At 40.9% G+C, this 17,118-nt stretch overlaps 8 non-coding genes across 8 annotated transcripts; all 8 read right to left on the bottom strand.

Annotated features, from left to right (window-relative positions):
• Positions 1–10,940: 10,940 nt before the first annotated feature.
• On the bottom strand, positions 10,941–11,013 carry trnav-uac (transfer RNA valine (anticodon UAC)). The gene has a single exon. It is a non-coding gene; the product is annotated as a tRNA-Val (tRNA).
• A 134-nt stretch (positions 11,014–11,147) lies between these two features.
• Positions 11,148–11,220, bottom strand: trnav-uac (transfer RNA valine (anticodon UAC)). The gene has a single exon. It is a non-coding gene; the product is annotated as a tRNA-Val (tRNA).
• Positions 11,221–11,560: 340 nt separating this feature from the next.
• trnav-uac (transfer RNA valine (anticodon UAC)) lies at positions 11,561–11,633 on the bottom strand. Its single transcript has one exon. It is a non-coding gene; the product is annotated as a tRNA-Val (tRNA).
• Positions 11,634–12,404: 771 nt separating this feature from the next.
• Positions 12,405–12,477, bottom strand: trnav-aac (transfer RNA valine (anticodon AAC)). Its single transcript has one exon. It is a non-coding gene; the product is annotated as a tRNA-Val (tRNA).
• Positions 12,478–13,883: 1,406 nt separating this feature from the next.
• trnav-uac (transfer RNA valine (anticodon UAC)) lies at positions 13,884–13,956 on the bottom strand. Its single transcript has one exon. It is a non-coding gene; the product is annotated as a tRNA-Val (tRNA).
• A 1,612-nt stretch (positions 13,957–15,568) lies between these two features.
• Positions 15,569–15,641, bottom strand: trnav-uac (transfer RNA valine (anticodon UAC)). The gene has a single exon. It is a non-coding gene; the product is annotated as a tRNA-Val (tRNA).
• Positions 15,642–15,990: 349 nt separating this feature from the next.
• trnav-aac (transfer RNA valine (anticodon AAC)) lies at positions 15,991–16,063 on the bottom strand. Its single transcript has one exon. It is a non-coding gene; the product is annotated as a tRNA-Val (tRNA).
• A 556-nt stretch (positions 16,064–16,619) lies between these two features.
• On the bottom strand, positions 16,620–16,692 carry trnav-cac (transfer RNA valine (anticodon CAC)). Its single transcript has one exon. It is a non-coding gene; the product is annotated as a tRNA-Val (tRNA).
• Between the last annotated feature and the right edge of the window lie 426 nt (positions 16,693–17,118).

Here is a 17,118-nt window from a genome sequence, read left to right as displayed (position 1 = left end):
TTAATTCACTTAGCTAGCTAACTTCATATTAGCTAACTATCTATTTGTCACTGTAAAAAACAAACTCCAAATGCATTTGTAGGTAGCTAGCTAACAGCCATGGAGGAGGGTGAAAGGTTAGCAGCCACAACTGTCAGTGAGAGAGGAGGCTATTCTGGATAGGGCAGGTACTTTTGTGTAGTTCCTGTCCCTAGAAGTGAGGACGGAGATAATAGTAACATAATATTCAGTGTGGTGTATTTGACTATAATGAAGTCTGTTTCTTGTGAGGTTGTCTGTCCTCAGATAAAGAGCTCTATGAAAGCCAGTCTACATATGAAGAGGTCCCAATGAAGAGCAGTGGTTCTCAGTCCTGGGGACTCAGAGGGGCAAATTGTTGTTTTTGCCTTCACACTGCACAGCTGATTCAAATGATCAACTCATCATCAAGCTTCAAGTGGTATTTATGTATTCATTTGTGATGCCGTCCTTGATATGATCCTGTTATTGTCACATGCTACACATGTACATATGTGTGCTCATACATTTATCAATCCAATGTTATCATGATTTGTTATCAGGGATATTATACTTTAGTAATCCACAATGACCTGGTGATGTAACAGTCTAATAATTACATTGTCTTCCATATTCCTACAGATACCTTGTAACTGGAGATTCCTTCAAAACGATTGCCTACAGTTACCGTGTAGGGCACTGCAAGGTTGGGTGACCAGGGTCATCTAGGACTGGCTCCTGGAGGAATTCAGGTGTGTGAAGGCTACCTGTGTCCTGCGTAACTTCATGAGGATGGACACGAGGACCAGGAGGGGATCTGCAGCTCGCCGCCGTGTGCCAGAGGAAGAGTCTGCTGCTCTGCAGGATGTTTCAAGGATGGGGTCCAACAACGCAGCAAGAGAGGCTATCCGTGTGCAGGAGATCTTCACCTCCTACTTCGTTAAAGAGGGTGCTGTTCCCTGGCAACACCATAGACGTCACTATGCACAACCAAAGGCTCTTTTAAGAGCCATTCACATTGCAATAAGAGTATTTTTCCATTTACTGAGCTATGTCAACTGCAGTTATTCAATTCACAGTTTCTCTCTCTTTGATTTCTACTTCTTAGGTGAGGGTGCTGTTTAGGTAAGGGTGTGATGTCTGTGCAAAAACAAAACAGGCTATTTTAAATCACCCATATTGAAAAAATTTAGAACAATTAGACACCCTATAACCCACACCTACACACTCATGTATCAATCTGATTGATGGATTGTGTTGTGCAGTAAACAGGTTCAGGTGTATAACTGTGGCTCCTTCCACCTTCAAAGAATAGGCAAGAGGGCCAACCATGGAGAATAGTAAGACACTTCATTATTTCTATAACTACGCTATATTGTTTGTCCTCGTGTGTCCGTTCATGTTTTTCAGCATAAAGTACTCTGCAGCCACTTAGTGTGGTGTGGACACCAGGTGAGGCCACACACAGATTCCTGTTGAACACTGTCGCTTTAACTACCTTAATTTCTCAATAACAGTCTCTCTCCTTTACTTCATCCCTCTCTCCCCTTCTCCCTAAATCCTCTAGGTTATATCAGCTGTGTCGGTGAACCCCTCCTGCATCTGAACTGGCTACATAGAGGGCACAGCATGATCAGAGGTGAGAGGTCACTTGGTCAGGTCAACAGGAAGTATTATTAAAGAGATGCTTTACATTGAAATACAGACAGAGATGCAGTAGTCCCAGAGTTAATGATCCCAGGTCAGTTTATATTATACAGGAAGTATTATTAAAGAGATGCTTTACATTGAAATACAGACAGAGATGCAGTAGTCCCAGAGTTAATGATCCCAGGTCAGTTTATATTATACAGGAAGTATTATTAAAGAGATGCTTTACATTGAAATACAGACAGAGATGCAGTAGTCCCAGAGTTAATGATCCCAAGTCAGTTTATATTATACAGGAAGTGTTATTAAAGAGATGCATTACATTGAAATACAGATAGAGATGCAGTAGTCCCAGAGTTAATGATCCAAGGTCAGTTTTGCATTTCACCTCCTGATTGATGACTAACAATGTTAAAATAAAAACACAAGGCTTAAACATGCTCTCTCTCTTCATCTGTCTCTTGTCTGCAGGTATGTTTTGATGTGAGAGGATGCCAACCCCCAGTCCCATCATCACCACCTCACCTGCTTTTAAGAACCTTTGGGCCGACGAGAGACACTATTATGTAATTGTGATGAACTGAGAGAATATTTATGTAGCACTGTGATTCATTAATCGTGTGCTGCCTTCCCTGCTCCTATGTGCTTACCTCTTTCCCTTTCTGTCTTTTACACCTCTCTCACCACCTCCTCTTTCTTCCTCTGTTTTTATAATGCACAACAGATGTGCATTGAAGGACAGATTGAACTTGTATTTATAACACTTGGATAATGAGCTTTTCAATAAAGCGTTTCACATTCTCTACTGGTTGAAATGAAGTGTAATGTGATGAAATACTCCACCTATCCTGTGTTAATCAGATCAATGCAGATGAAGGACATTAGATGTTGAGATGAACCAGTGTTAGAGTATTTACATGATGCATAGGAAGTGTAGTGTTCTGTTTTTTTAAATTATATTTCTGTATATATGAATTAACTAGTTAAATCCTGTTTCTAGTATATTAGTTACAATATGTAACCATTGATGTCCCAGGACCAAGATTGGTAAAACTGTTGAAGTGTATAATTGTAATACATACATGCAGACACAGCGTCATTCAAAGACTGGAATTTGATACTCCTGGTATTGGATATGACTGAAAAATAATCTCGAAGACATTCATACCTAAACTGCACCTTTATTTGCCAAGGTAGAGTACATGATCAGTGAATATATTAAATGTACAGGCTACAATGTGGGGATCTCATGCATGGTAATAACTACATGTATATACGACTTGCATCCTTGGTACAACATGATATTATATTCTACTCAGTCCATAGGCTTCATTAATGTCATTCAGGCTGTTTTGAAGTTGATACAACTGGCTATGATAGCTGAGGTTCATAGGTTCTGAACTAATATGTATACCAAACGTTTGGGTCCATACACAGATCGGCTAGATAGCTAGCTACACATCCATAGGCATACAGGTATTTTAATCATCCACTGCACAATAAGCAAGAACATAGCTAGCTACGTTATTTCATCTATCTGCATGGCAAATATCAGCAAGGCAAGCTTACACAATTGTACATTCAACTTGCAGTAAATTCTTCAGCTAGCTAGATTCTATACATCCACTGTTTCACAAAACGACAGCCTGGTTTGCTGGTTGTTTCAGGAGTCCCTAAAACAACCAGAATGACAATTTCATACTCATGTCACAACACCCATAAAGCTGGTCAGCTAGCTGGTTAATGTTAGCTAGTCAGCTAGCTGGCTAATGTTAGCTAGCTGGCTATTGTTAGCTAGTCAGCTAGCTGGATAATGTTAGCTAGTCAGCTAGTTGGTTAATGTTAGCTAGTCAGCTAGCTGGCTAATGTTAGCTACTCAGCTAGCTGGTTAATGTTAGCTAGTCAGCTAGCTGGTTAATGTTAGCTAGTTGATTAATGTTAGCTAGTCAGCTAGCTGGTTAATGTTAGCTAGTCAGCTAGCTGGTTAATGTTAGCTAGTTGATTAATGTTAGCTAGTCAGCTAGCTGGTTAATGTTAGCTAATCAGCTAGCTGGTTAATGTTAGCTAGTCAGCTAGCTGGCTAATGTTAGCTAGTCAGCTAGTTGGTTAATGTTAGCTAGTCAGCTAGCTTGCTAAATCGCGATTTTCGTAAATGAACTTTACGATTAAAAAAAGCATAATCGTTTGTCTCTACATTAACTAACATTTCTGTAAACTGTACATGTTTCTGCATGATTCGTTATGACGTTATAATCCCTTACATTTGCTTCCATCCTAGTATATCTGTCCGCCATCTTTGATCCAGTTCAGTTCTGTGTAGGGGTACCCCTCTCTCCTAGTATTTCTGTCCTCCATCTTTGATCCAGATCAGTTCTGTGTAGGGGTACCCCTCTCTCCTAGTATTTCTGTCCACCATCTTTGATCCAGTTCAGTTCTGTGTAGGGGTACCCCTCTCTCCTAGTATTTCTGTCCGCCATCTTTGATCCAGATCAGTTCTGTGTAGGGGTACCCCTCTCTCCTAGTATTTCTGTCCTCCATCTTTGTTCCAGTTCAGTTCTGTGTAGGGGTACCCCTCTCTCCTAGTATTTCTGTCCTCCATCTTTGATCCAGTTCAGTTCTGTGTAGGGGTACCCCTCTCTCCTAGTATTTCTGTCCGCTGTAATAAATATATCGCATAAGCTGGTCTATTGCGCAACACTTATCTGCTGATACAAAAGACACATTCTGTGTTGAACGGATACTAGCTATACACGCACACCCAGAAACAGATGGCCGACTTAGACCTTACACAGCACTGATAAAACAGGAAATGCCCTGATCACAGGGGCCAGCGGCCAATCTCGCAATAATATCTTGTGACTACAGAGACACACAGACAATGACTCAGCACAAAACACACACGTACACACACACACAAACCCATCCCTGAGGGCTGGGTTAGAGGAACAGAGAACACACTCATGGACCAATGGGGAGTCGACACCGACCCGAGACCGGATCAACCCTCCACTCAACGACCAGTCAGGAGGACGAATCTACAAGACTCAACCTACGTCATAGCATTACAATCATGTTGTATAAAACAGATGCACACTATGTTTTGGGGCTCTCTTCTGCTAGTTCCCTAAGAGCTAAACGAACGAGTCCGTGCACGCTTTGCCAAATATCTTTGTCTCTTAATAAAACTGCCTTACTATAATTGAATCCACCCTGTCCAGCGTCTTGACTTGGTCTCCTTCTCAAGTAACTGATCATCAACAAAACTTGGTAGCAGAGGATGGTTTCATACTTCTGAATTCGGTCCATAAATGGTTGATGTGAGAGGAGACAAGTCCAGGACAATCTCGTGAGGACGGGTGACCTGTCCGCAGAAGCCATCGGCGATTCTACTTGCACCGGGAAACTGATCAACGAGCTCGACTAAAAAAAGGTAAGCAGAGCCTGTTAAAACAAAATCTGCATATTATATTATAGTCTTTATCCAAATTTTGATCAGTAGTACTGGGCGTGAGTATGAATTGTTGTTAAATTGTATGTAAATTGTGTTAACAAATGTTAAGGCTGAATACAAAGATATTTGACTGAATAGAGAGCCTGTGTGGCGATCCTGTGTGGATCTGTGAGCCTGTGTGGCGATCCTGTGTGGGTCAAAGTCTGTGTGACTCCCCGTGTAGACTGTGAGCCTGTGTGGCACGTCATTGATAGAATATATCCGTTAACTTGGGAGGGCTACTGGAATGGCAACCAGATGAGACCACCCATGTACATGTGGAGGAATTAAAGTAAATATAACTCATTGTAACTATATAACCCTGATGACTGCATGATTTGGGGGTTCGTTCCATGAGACCTCCAATACCAAGGTGATATTTAAACAATTTGAGGGCCGCCGTGCTGTTGGGGTTGTGGGGAACAAATAAAATATAACCACATAACACTTTGTTTACGAGGGTGGGACACCACAGATAAGTCGGTGTCCGCGCTGTGAATACATCGCTGGTCTTTACCAGCGACGGGCTAAGTATACAAAGATAGAGAGACACTTATACAGATAATAAGATGGCAACTACTCCACCAACCAAGCTCAAATTTAGTGAATATTTGGAACAAAAAATACAGGATAGAGCTGGGGGAAAGGAACAGTATAAAGCAATTGGTGGGAGAGATTCGGGATTGTACACAAATTTGGGTCGGTGTGCAGGCCCCAATCTCAGGGCCTCGTGGAACGCGGCAATCAATCCCTTAAGGCTAAAATAGCTAAGGTATGTGCAGGATCGAAGTTGACTTGGGTGGAAGCCCTGCCCCTGGCGTTGATGGCTATGAGAGCCTCTCCAGGTGCAGGCACCCATCTCTCTCCTCATGAGATAATGACTGGTAGAGTCATGCCTGGTCCACCAAGGGAGGGAGGTCATATGCCCGCCCTTGATGTACAACAAATTGCAATGTTTGACTATGTGAGAAAACTGACGGAACTTTCTGCAGCTCTCTCCACACAGATCCGCAAGGTCCAAGAGGGGGAGCTGTCGGGAGATTCGCCACCACTGAAGGTAAAAGTTGGGGACTGGGTGAGGGTCAAAGTCCACAAGAGAAAGTGGCTGGAACCCAGGTGGACTGGACCGTACGAAGTGAAGGAAGTTACTTCACACTCTGTCCAGGTCAAAGGTAAATCAGGCGCGCCTTGGCACCACCTTACACACTGCACTCCGGCCCCAACCCCTTCCAGAACTTTGACTGAAACCAGGGCCGATTTGCGCGCCCTAAAATTCGATTCCAACCACTGAAACCTTAGTTGGGGAAAATGGGACCACAGCTCCCGTTTCCACAACCTAAGGCGCCACGCCCAGGGTCGGGTTATCTCCCTCCCTGGGAGAGGCTGGGGATATCAGCTCCCCTGTTTGTTATTTTCATAATCATTGCCGGAGTATCCTTAGGAACTCTCACTGGTGGGGATTTGAACATTGCATGGAAAAATATTAAGTTAGTAAAGTGAATTGCAGGTGGAGTTAATTTTATTTTTACAGGGACGGTGCACATTAAACACAGTTGTGTATAATGGCAGGGTATTCTTAGCAAACAGAATGGGCCGGTTTGCAGACAAACTGAAGGGGTTTAAGGTTTTAAGCAATCTTGGGTTAAATTAGTCAAGTAGTATGTTAAAGTAGGGGAGTTTAATAGGTTTGAAGTACAGTATTGTATCCAAGGGTAGCGCATGTTCAATTAAGTTTAAAACTAATGATTGGGGGGAGTATAATGGAATTATAAAGTATTTTTAGGTTTTGTTTGTAGTTAACGTTTGGGTTTTTGAATCGGTGTAGTATGAGGAAATGCTGACCAAGTGGGTATTTTATGGAAAAGGGAGCGCTTAACTATCTTTGGGAAAAATACCTAGGGACAGGATATCTTAAAGGGGTATACACACATGGCATTTTGAAGTTTTGGTTTCTGAGTTTTAATTAAGCACGTGAAATTCCTCTCATAGGGATTGTTCTGGGAAATTGAGACACAAAATGTAGATAAAGTTCTTAGCCTTCATTTGTCTAAATGTAGTAAGAAACACGGTTCTGAAAGGGTGGTAGGACTTTCGACCCCTCTGGTGACTTTTCCTTTTGTGGTCTGATCAGCCGCAATGAAAAGCCATTTGGATGGTGAATTTAAGGTCATTTGTGATACTGACTTTAAGGAAATTTGTAGAACTGGTAATTATGATGGAATTAAAGTTCTTACACACAAGTGGATAATTTGAACCAATGAGAATGACGATAAGGGTACAATAATTTTTCTTTGTGGAGTAGTTCAGATTAGTCATTTTGATCTGATTATGTTATGTGAATATCGTTTGATAATTAGGGGTACTTTTTACATTATCTAGATAAGTTTATTTTCCCTTAGAAAGTCAGCGGTGGTTGTATTCAGTGTAAGAGATTTAACACAACAAGGCTATGGAATCGACATAATAGTATTATTATATTTTGTTGTGAATAAGTTTAATAAGGGTAGACTTTTGTCAACAGGACAGGAATATATGACATCTGTAGGTGATCCAGGATCATTGAGGGTATCGAGATAAATTTAAGTAGCTATGGAATAAGACAATGAGACATTTAGTACTCCCCTGCACTGCTGAGACCTTGATGGGTTGGAAGTAGGAGGAGAGCATAAGCAAGGAAGAGAAGATAAAAGTGACACAGAAGAATTAGATAACGGTTAGTGAGTGGAGACCAGCATAGTTAAATTATAAACAGGTGAGGACAGAAATAACACTGGGAGAGACAGAAAAGACATAAGAATAGAAGATAGAAGGATAATTTAGTTAGGTTCATTTAGTTAGGATATTAATACATGGAGAGACTATCGGCTCCATAGGCATGTATTATAGTTTTGATTTTAAGGTTATGTTTGGTAAATTCTCTAAGAAGAGATATTACTATTTACACACACAAGCACATAGGCATTTAAAACCACACAAAGCAGCACAGATAAATCTTAAGACACTTGATAGAGAATTGTTACAGGGTAGCTAAGGAGGAATACCCCAGGGAGAATTGGACATGTGGAAAGTAAAAGGGGGCAATCCTACAAGAGAAGGGCTGACATAAGGATAATTTACTAACCTTACCAAAGACATTGTTAAGAAATGCAGCAGAATTGATATATGGCTTGAGCCATGTATAAAAAGGGGGAGTATAGTAGAGCAGGCGATAGAACAGGATAGGATGCTACTAGAACAAAAACATTGTTTGTAGAATGTCCATTCCAACATTTGGAAATGGACTTATTGAACTATTCCGAATTGAGAGGAAGAAGGGGTGTTTAACAATAACAGATAAGTATAGCAAATGGGTAGAAGCGTTCCCAACTTACTTGGTGGACATGATTATGGTAGCTAGAATATTAGGACAAGAGATCCCAGTATCAACACTAGGGATTATATCTCTTTAAATGATGGATGACAGTTTAGCTAATCAGGTAGAGCCTATAGAATGCCAGAGTTAGAGAGACCAGAACAGGTAGACATATAAGTTAAAGATATACTAGCAGAGCACATGAGAAGACTGTTAACCAAACCCGTATGTCCAAGATTTTGTGTCCAACAGGTGAATTGCAGGAGAAGGTGATTCACTCAATCCAACTAGGAGACTGGGTGTGGATCCAGTCCCTGAGGAGAAAAAACTGGAAGCAGTCCCATTGGGAAGGCCCATACCAGGTGCTATTAAACCATTGCCTTTGCCAGTAGGAAAGCTGAGAGAGTCACATGGGTCCACGTTACCCACTGCAAGAAGGTATGTACACATATGAGCACTGATGATCACACACAGAGTTAGGAGAAGAACCGAGAACCAATAAGGTCCGGGGGTTACCTCCTTAACGAAGATTTCCTATCCCGACCGTTCATCACTGTGTGTGCTCCTAGAGGTATGAGTATGGGGTGGTACCTAGCAGAGAGACTAAGGGCAGGAGAGGGTTGGCGGTTTTTGGGAAGAGTAGAGGCTCTGAGCTGCATCATAATCTAATCTTTCTGATACATTCAGATCCACCACCTTCGGGTACTAATCATACGATACCGTTGTCATTGAGAAGAAGTAGAAGATAAACTATATAATACACTGATGAGTGACGTACAGAATAAGGAATCAAAGAAGATCAAGATGTAGAATTTTAGGTGAGCATTAAACAATTCCTTGGGGAAGCAGACAACTGTACAGGAATTGGGGTTGGCCAGATTGAAGTACTCAGCCAACCCACCTCGGTTCACCTGGATTCCTGATGAGCACCAGTGTTATAGATACAAGAATGGCACCGAGAATTGAGATGATTTTAACGGCTGGAAAGGTAATCGTTAATGTGACTGACTTAGGTTTGAGAGCACAGGAGAAAATGTGTAACCTCATAGCACCTATGGCTGATGAAGGGTGGGCTAGTACCAGCAAAGGACGCATACGACAAGAATTACCACAAAGGGTGGTTAGGAACTTGCGCCCTGGGGTTATTGGTCCAACCAGTTTGAATTAGTGATAAGAGACCAGTTATAGGAGGCTAAAGTAGGTACAGGAGGAGTTTTGATAAGGATGGGAATGGCTTTGTCTAGATGGATGCTATTGGCATCCTCAGGGAGGTTCCAGATGAATACAAAGTTATGAATCAAATATGTGAAGGCTTTAACACTACATTATGTTGGTAGTTGACAATAAATAATAATGTGGATTGAATTAATGACATAATTTAATCAACAGAGATTCATGAATGAAACAGGGGATGCAGTAAAGAGGTTCTCTGACCAATTTTCCGCCACCTCCCTCATGACCTGGTAAAATAGACTGACTCTCGATATGTTACGGGCAAAGAGGATGGTGTAGGTAGAATGATTAGGTTCATTGCTGTACGTACATTTCTGATAACACAGCTCATGTTTGGGAAATGGAAAAGTGTTGCAAGAACTGTATTATGGGCTGCTTTAACCTGTATGAGTGTATTTGCGTTGTGTGGTTGTTGTTTGGTCCCGTGTGCAAGAGGTTTAATAACCAGAACTTTAGAGAGATGATAACGGAGCGGATGGTGAGCTACGGACCGAGTGAAAGTTCAGATCAATGAGACGACAAGTACCTACCGCCGAGCAAGCCTGTTCCCCTTTTCTTTGTCACGTCTTGCAGACGTGAAGAGGGGGATTTGTAATAAAGATAATCTAACGTTTTAGCTAATGATATATAAGGAGGGCATTTGCACAACATGCTTCACAACAGCACACAACAAAATTCCAGAGACATATTGAGCAACCAACTGATACCAATCACGACCACACCCAGAGACAGATGGCTGACTTAAGCACTCACACAAAAATGTCAAGACATGAAAGCGCCCTAGCCACACGAACTGACCACTGGTGTAAAAAACAACATTCCATGAATATCGTAACCAACCAGACACGAATTAGCAGAAAAACACACTTAGGGGTGTTGGACTCCGAGGACAAAGGACACTGCCCAGGGCCAATGGGAAGTCGACACCACCTGGAGAATGGACCGTCCCTCCACTCATCAACCAGTCAGGAGAGCGGACCTACTAGACTCAACCTACGTCAACACACTGTTATTTCATTGTATAAATTGGATGCACACCATGTTTCGGCGCTCTCTTCCGCTAGTTCCCTATGAGCTAAACGAAGGAGTCCGTGCACGCTTTGCCAAATATCTTTGTCTCATAATAAAATACCTTCCTATAATTGAATCCACCCGGTCCAGCGTCCTGACTTGGTCTCCTTCTCAAGTAACTGATCATCAACACGTATCAAAGAGCACTGTTTCCGCCCGGTTTCGAACCGAGGACCTTTCGCGTGTAAAGCGAACGTGATAACCACTACACTACAGAAACCGCTGCTCGATCTTTCTGCAAGTGGTAAACCTAATTTTACCGATATTCATGGCACGTATTCGAATTTCCAAAATAAGGCATTAATGAATTTCTCTGTTACCACTATGATACTTCTTGAATGTGTCAATGAGCGTTGTCCCCGCCCGGTTTCGAACCGAGGACCTTTCGCGTGTAAAGCAAACGTGATAACCACTACACTACAGAAACTGCTACTTAATTTTCCAGCAAGGAGTAAACCGAATTTTACAGATATTCATGGCACGTATTCAAATTTCCAAAATAATGAATTTCTCTGTTACCACTATGGTACTTCTTGAATGTGTAAATGAGCAATGTCCCCGCCCGGCTTCGAACCGTGGACTTTTCGCGTGTGAAGCAAACGTGAAAACCACTACACTACAGAAACTGCTGCTAAATTTAGCTACAAGGAGTAAACCGAATTTTACAGATATTCATGGCACGTATTCGAATTTCCAAAATACAGAATTTATGAAAATAACTTTTCTCTGTTAAAAGTACAGTACCTACTGCACTTGTCAAAGAGCACTGTTTCTGCCCGGTTTCAAACCGAGGACCTTTCGCGTGTAAAGCAAACGTGATAACCACTACACTACAGAAACTGCTATTTAATTTTTCTGCAAGGAGTAAACCGAATTTTACAGATATTCATGGCACGTATTCGAATTTCCAAAAGAAGGCATTAATGAATTTCTCTGCTATCGCTATAGAACTTCTTGAATGTGTCAATGAGCATCGTTTCCGCCCGGTTTCGAACCAGGGACCTTTCACATGTGAAGCAAACATGATAACCACTACACTACAGAAACTGCTGCTACAATTATCTGCAAGGAGTAAACTGAATTTTACAGATATTCATGGCACGTATTCGAATTTCCAAAATACAGAATTTATGAAAATAACTTTTCTCTGTTAAAAGTACAGTATCTACTGCACGTGTCAAATAGCACTGTTTCCACCCGGTTTCGAACCAAGGACCTTTAGCTTGTAAAGCAAACTTGATAACCACTACACTACAGAAACTGCTGCTACAGTTATCTTGCAAGGAGTAAACCGAATTTTACTGATATACATGGCACGTGTTCAAATTTCCAAAAATTAGGTATTTATGAAAATAACTATTCTCTGTTAAAAGTAAAGTACCTATTGCACGTGTTAAAGAGCACTGTTTCCGCCCGGTTTCGATCCGAGGACCTTTCGCGTGTTAAGCAAACGTGAAAACCACTACACTACAGAAACTGCTTCTACAATTAGCTGCAAGGAGTAAACCGAATTTTACCGATATTCATGGCACGTATTCGAATTTCCAAAATAAGGCATTAACGAATTCCTCTGTTACCACTATGATACTTCTTAAATATGTCATTGAGCGTTGTTTCCGACCGGTTTCGAACCAAAGACCTTTCGCGTGTTAAGCGAACGTGATAACCACTACACTACAGAAACTGCTGCTACATTTTGCTACAAGGAGTAAACCGAATTTTACAGATATTCATGGCACGTATTCGAATTTCCAAAATAAGGCATCAATTAAAATTTCTGTTACCGCTATAGTACTTCTTGAATTTGTCAATGAGCGTTGTTTCCGCCCGGTTTCGAACCAGGGACCTTTCGCGTGTGAAGCAAACGTGATAACTACTACACTACAGAAACTGCTGCTACAATTAGCTGCAAGGACTAAACCGAATTTTACTGATATTCATGGCACGTATTCAAATTTCCAAAATTAGGTATTTATGAAAATAATTATTCTCTGTTTAAAGTACAGTACTTACTGCAGGTGTCAAAGACCACTGTTTCTGCCCGGTTTCAAACCAAGGACCTTTCGCGTGTAAAGCAAATGTGATAACCACTACACTACAGAAACTACTGCTACAATTAGCTGCAAGGAGTAAACCGAATTTTACAGATATTCATGGCACGTATTCGAATTTCCAAAATAAGGCATTTATGAAAATAATTATTCTCTGTTTAAAGTACAGTACCTAATGCATGTGTCAAAGAGCACTGTTTCTGCCCGGTTTCAAACCAAGGACCTTTCGCGTGTTAAGCAAACGTGATTACCACTACACTACAGAAACTGCTGCTACATTTTGCTACAAGGAGTAAACCGAATATTACAGATATTCATGGCACGTATTCGAATTTCCAAAATAAGGCATCAATGAAATTCTCTGTTACCGCTATAGTACTTCTTGAATTTGTCAATGAGCGTTGTTTCCGCCCGGTTTCGAACCAGGGACCTTTCGCGTGTGAAGCAAACGAGATAACCACTACACTACAGAAACTGTTGCTACAATTATCTTGCAAGGAGTAAACCGAATTTTACTGATATACATGGCACGTGTTCAAATTTCCAAAAATTAGGTATTTATGAAAATAACTATTCTCTGTTAAAAGTAAAGTACCTATTGCACGTGTTAAAGAGCACTGTTTCCGCCCGGTTTTGATCCGAGGACCTTTCGCGTGTTAAGCAAACGTGAAAACCACTACACTACAGAAACTGCTTCTACAATTAGCTGCAAGGAGTAAACTGAATTTTACCGATATTCATGGCACGTATTCGAATTTCCAAAATAAGGCATTAACGAATTCCTCTGTTACCACTATGATACTTCTTGAATATGTCATTGAGCGTTGTTTCCGACCGGTTTCGAACCAGGGACCTTTCGCGTGTGAATCAAACGTGATAACCACTACACTACAGTAACTGCTGCTACAATTATCTGCAAGGAGTAAACCGAATTTTACAGATATTCATGGCACGTACTCCAATTTTCAAAATACAGATTTTATGAAAATACCTTTTCTCTGTTAAAAGTACAGTACCTACTGCACGTGTCAAATAGCACTGTTTCCACCCGGTTTCGAACCGAGGACCTTTCGCGTGTAAAGCGAACGTGATAACCACTACACTACAGAAACTGCTGCTTGATTTTTCTGCAAGGAGAAAACCGAATTTTACAGATATTCATGGCACGTATTCGAATTTCCAAAATAAGGCATCAATGAAATTCTCTGTTACCGCTATAGTACTTCTTGAATATGTCAATGAGCGTTGTTTCCACCCGGTTTCAAACCAGGGACCTTTCGCGTGTGAAGCAAATGTGATAACCACTACACTACAGAAACTGCTGCTACAATTATCTTGCAAGGAGTAAACCGAATTTTACTGATATACATGGCACCTGATCAAATTTCCAAAATTAGGTATTTATGAAAATAAATATTCTCTGTTAAAAGTAAAGTACCTACTGCACGTGTTAAAGAGCACTGTTTCCGCCCGGTTTCAATCCAAGGACCTTTCGCGCGTTAAGCGAACGTGATAACCACTACACTACAGAAATGCTTCTGCAATTAGCTGCAAGGAGTAAACCGAATTTTACCGATATTCATGGCACGTATTCGAATTTCCAAAATAAGGCATGAACGAATTTCTCTGTTACCACTATGATACTTCTTGAATGTGTCATTGAGCGTTGTTTCCGACCGGTTTCGAACCAAAGACTTTTCGCTTGTGAAGCAAACGTGATAACCACTACACTACAGAAACTGCTGCTACATTTATCTACAAGGAGTAAACCGAATTTTACAGATATTCATGGCACGTATTCGAATTTCCAAAATACAGAATTTATGAAAATAACTATTCTCTGTTAAAAGTATAGTGCCTACTGCACGTGTCAAAGAGCACTGTTTCCACCCGGATTCGAACCGAGGACATTTCGCGTGTTAAGCAAACGTGATAATCACTACACTACAGAAACTGCTGCTACAGTTTGCTACAAGGAGTAAACCGAATTTTACAGATATTTATGGCACGTATTCGAATTTCCAAAATAAGGCATCAATGAAATTCTCTGTTACCGCTATAGTACTTCTTGAATTTGTCAATGAGCGTTGTTTCCGCCCGGTTTCGAACCAGGGACCTTTCGCGTGTGAAGCAAACGAGATAACCACTACACTACAGAAACTGCTGCTACAATTATCTTGCAAGGAGTAAACCGAATTTTACTGATATACATGGCACGTGTTCAAATTTCCAAAATTAGGTATTTATGAAAATAACTATTCTCTGTTAAAAGTAAAGTACCTACTGCACGTGTTAAAGAGCACTGTTTCCGCACGGTTTCGGTCCGATGACCTTTCGCGTGTTAAGCGAACGTGATAACCACTACACTACAGAAACTGCTTCTACAATTAGCTGCAAGGAGTAAACCGAATTTTACCGATATTCATGGCACGTATTCTAATTTCCAAAATAAGGCATGAACAAATTTCTCTGTTACCACTATGATACTTCTTGAATGGGTCAATGAGCATTGTTTCCGCCCGTTTTCGAACCAGGGACCTTTCGCGTGTGAATCAAACGTGATAACCACTACACTACAGTAACTGCTGCTACAATTATCTGCAAGGAGTAAACCGAATTTTACAGATATTCATGGCACGTACTCCAATTTTCAAAATACAGATTTTATGAAAACACCTTTTCTCTGTTAAAAGTACAGTACCTACTGCACGTGTCAAATAGCACTGTTTCCACCCGGTTTCGAACCGAGGACCTTTAGCATGTAAAGCGAACGTGATAACCACTACACTACAGAAACTGCTGCTTGATTTTTCTGCAAGGAGTAAACCGAATTTTACAGATATTCATGGCACGTATTCGAATTTCCAAAATAAGGCATCAATGAAATTCTCTGTTACCGCTATAGTACTTCTTGAATGTGTCAATGAGCGTTGTTTCCACCCGGTTTCAAACCAGGGACCTTTCGCGTGTGAAGCAAATGTGATAACCACTACACTACAGAAACTGCTGCTACAATTATCTTGCAAGGAGTAAACCGAATTTTACTGATATACATGGCACCTGATCAAATTTCCAAAATTAGGTATTTATGAAAATAACTATTCTCTGTTAAAAGTAAAGTACCTACTGCACGTGTTAAAGAGCACTGTTTCCGCCCGGTTTCGATCCAAGGACCTTTCGCGCGTTAAGCGAACGTGATAACCACTACACTACAGAAACTGCTTCTGCAATTAGCTGCAAGGAGTAAACCGAATTTTACCGATATTCATGGCACGTATTCGAATTTCCAAAATAAGGCATCAATGAAATTCTCTGTTACCGCTATAGTACTTCTTGAATGTGTCAATGAGCATTGTTTCCACCCGGTTTCAAACCAGGGACCTTTCGCGTGTGAAGCAAATTTGATAACCACTACACTACAGAAACTGCTGCTACAATTATCTTGCAAGGAGTAAACCGAATTTTACTGATATTCATGGCACGTATTCGAATTTCCAAAATACAGAATTTATGAAAATAACTATTTTCTGTTAAAAGTATAGTGCCTACTGCACGTGTCAAAGAGCACTGTTTCCACCCGGATTCGAACCGAGGACATTTCGCGTGTTAAGCAAACGTGATAATCACCACACTACAGAAACTGCTGCTACAGTTTGCTACAAGGAGTAAACCGAATTTTACAGATATTTATGGCACGTATTCGAATTTCCAAAATAAGGCATCAATGAAATTCTCTGTTACCGCTATAGTACTTCTTGAATTTGTCAATGAGCGTTGTTTCCGCCCGGTTTCGAACCAGGGACCTTTTGCGTGTGAAGCAAACGAGATAACCACTACACTACAGAAACTGCTGCTACAATTATCTGCAAGGAGTAAACCGAATTTTACAGATATTCATGGCACGCGTTCAAATTTCCAAAATAAGGCATTTATGAAAATAACTATTCTCTGTTAAAAGTAAAGTACCTACTGCACGTGTAAAAGAGCACTGTTTCCGCCCGGTTTCGAACAAAGGACTTTTCGGATGTGAAGCAAACGTGATAACAACTACACTACAGAAACTGCTGCTACATTTAGCTACAAGGAGTAAACCTAATTTTACAGATATTCATGGCACGTATTCGAATTTCCAAAATACAGAATTGATGAAAATAACTATTCTCTGTTAAAAGTACAGTACCTACTGCACGTGTCAAAGAGCACTGTTTCCGCCCGGATTCGAACCGAGGACCTTTCGCGTGTTAAGCAAACGTGATTACCACTACACTGCAGAA

This window comes from Salmo trutta, chromosome 15 (genome assembly GCF_901001165.1).
Source record: "Salmo trutta chromosome 15, fSalTru1.1, whole genome shotgun sequence".
Taxonomy (NCBI): domain Eukaryota; kingdom Metazoa; phylum Chordata; class Actinopteri; order Salmoniformes; family Salmonidae; genus Salmo; species Salmo trutta.
This window is presented reverse-complemented; position numbering and strand designations above follow the sequence as displayed.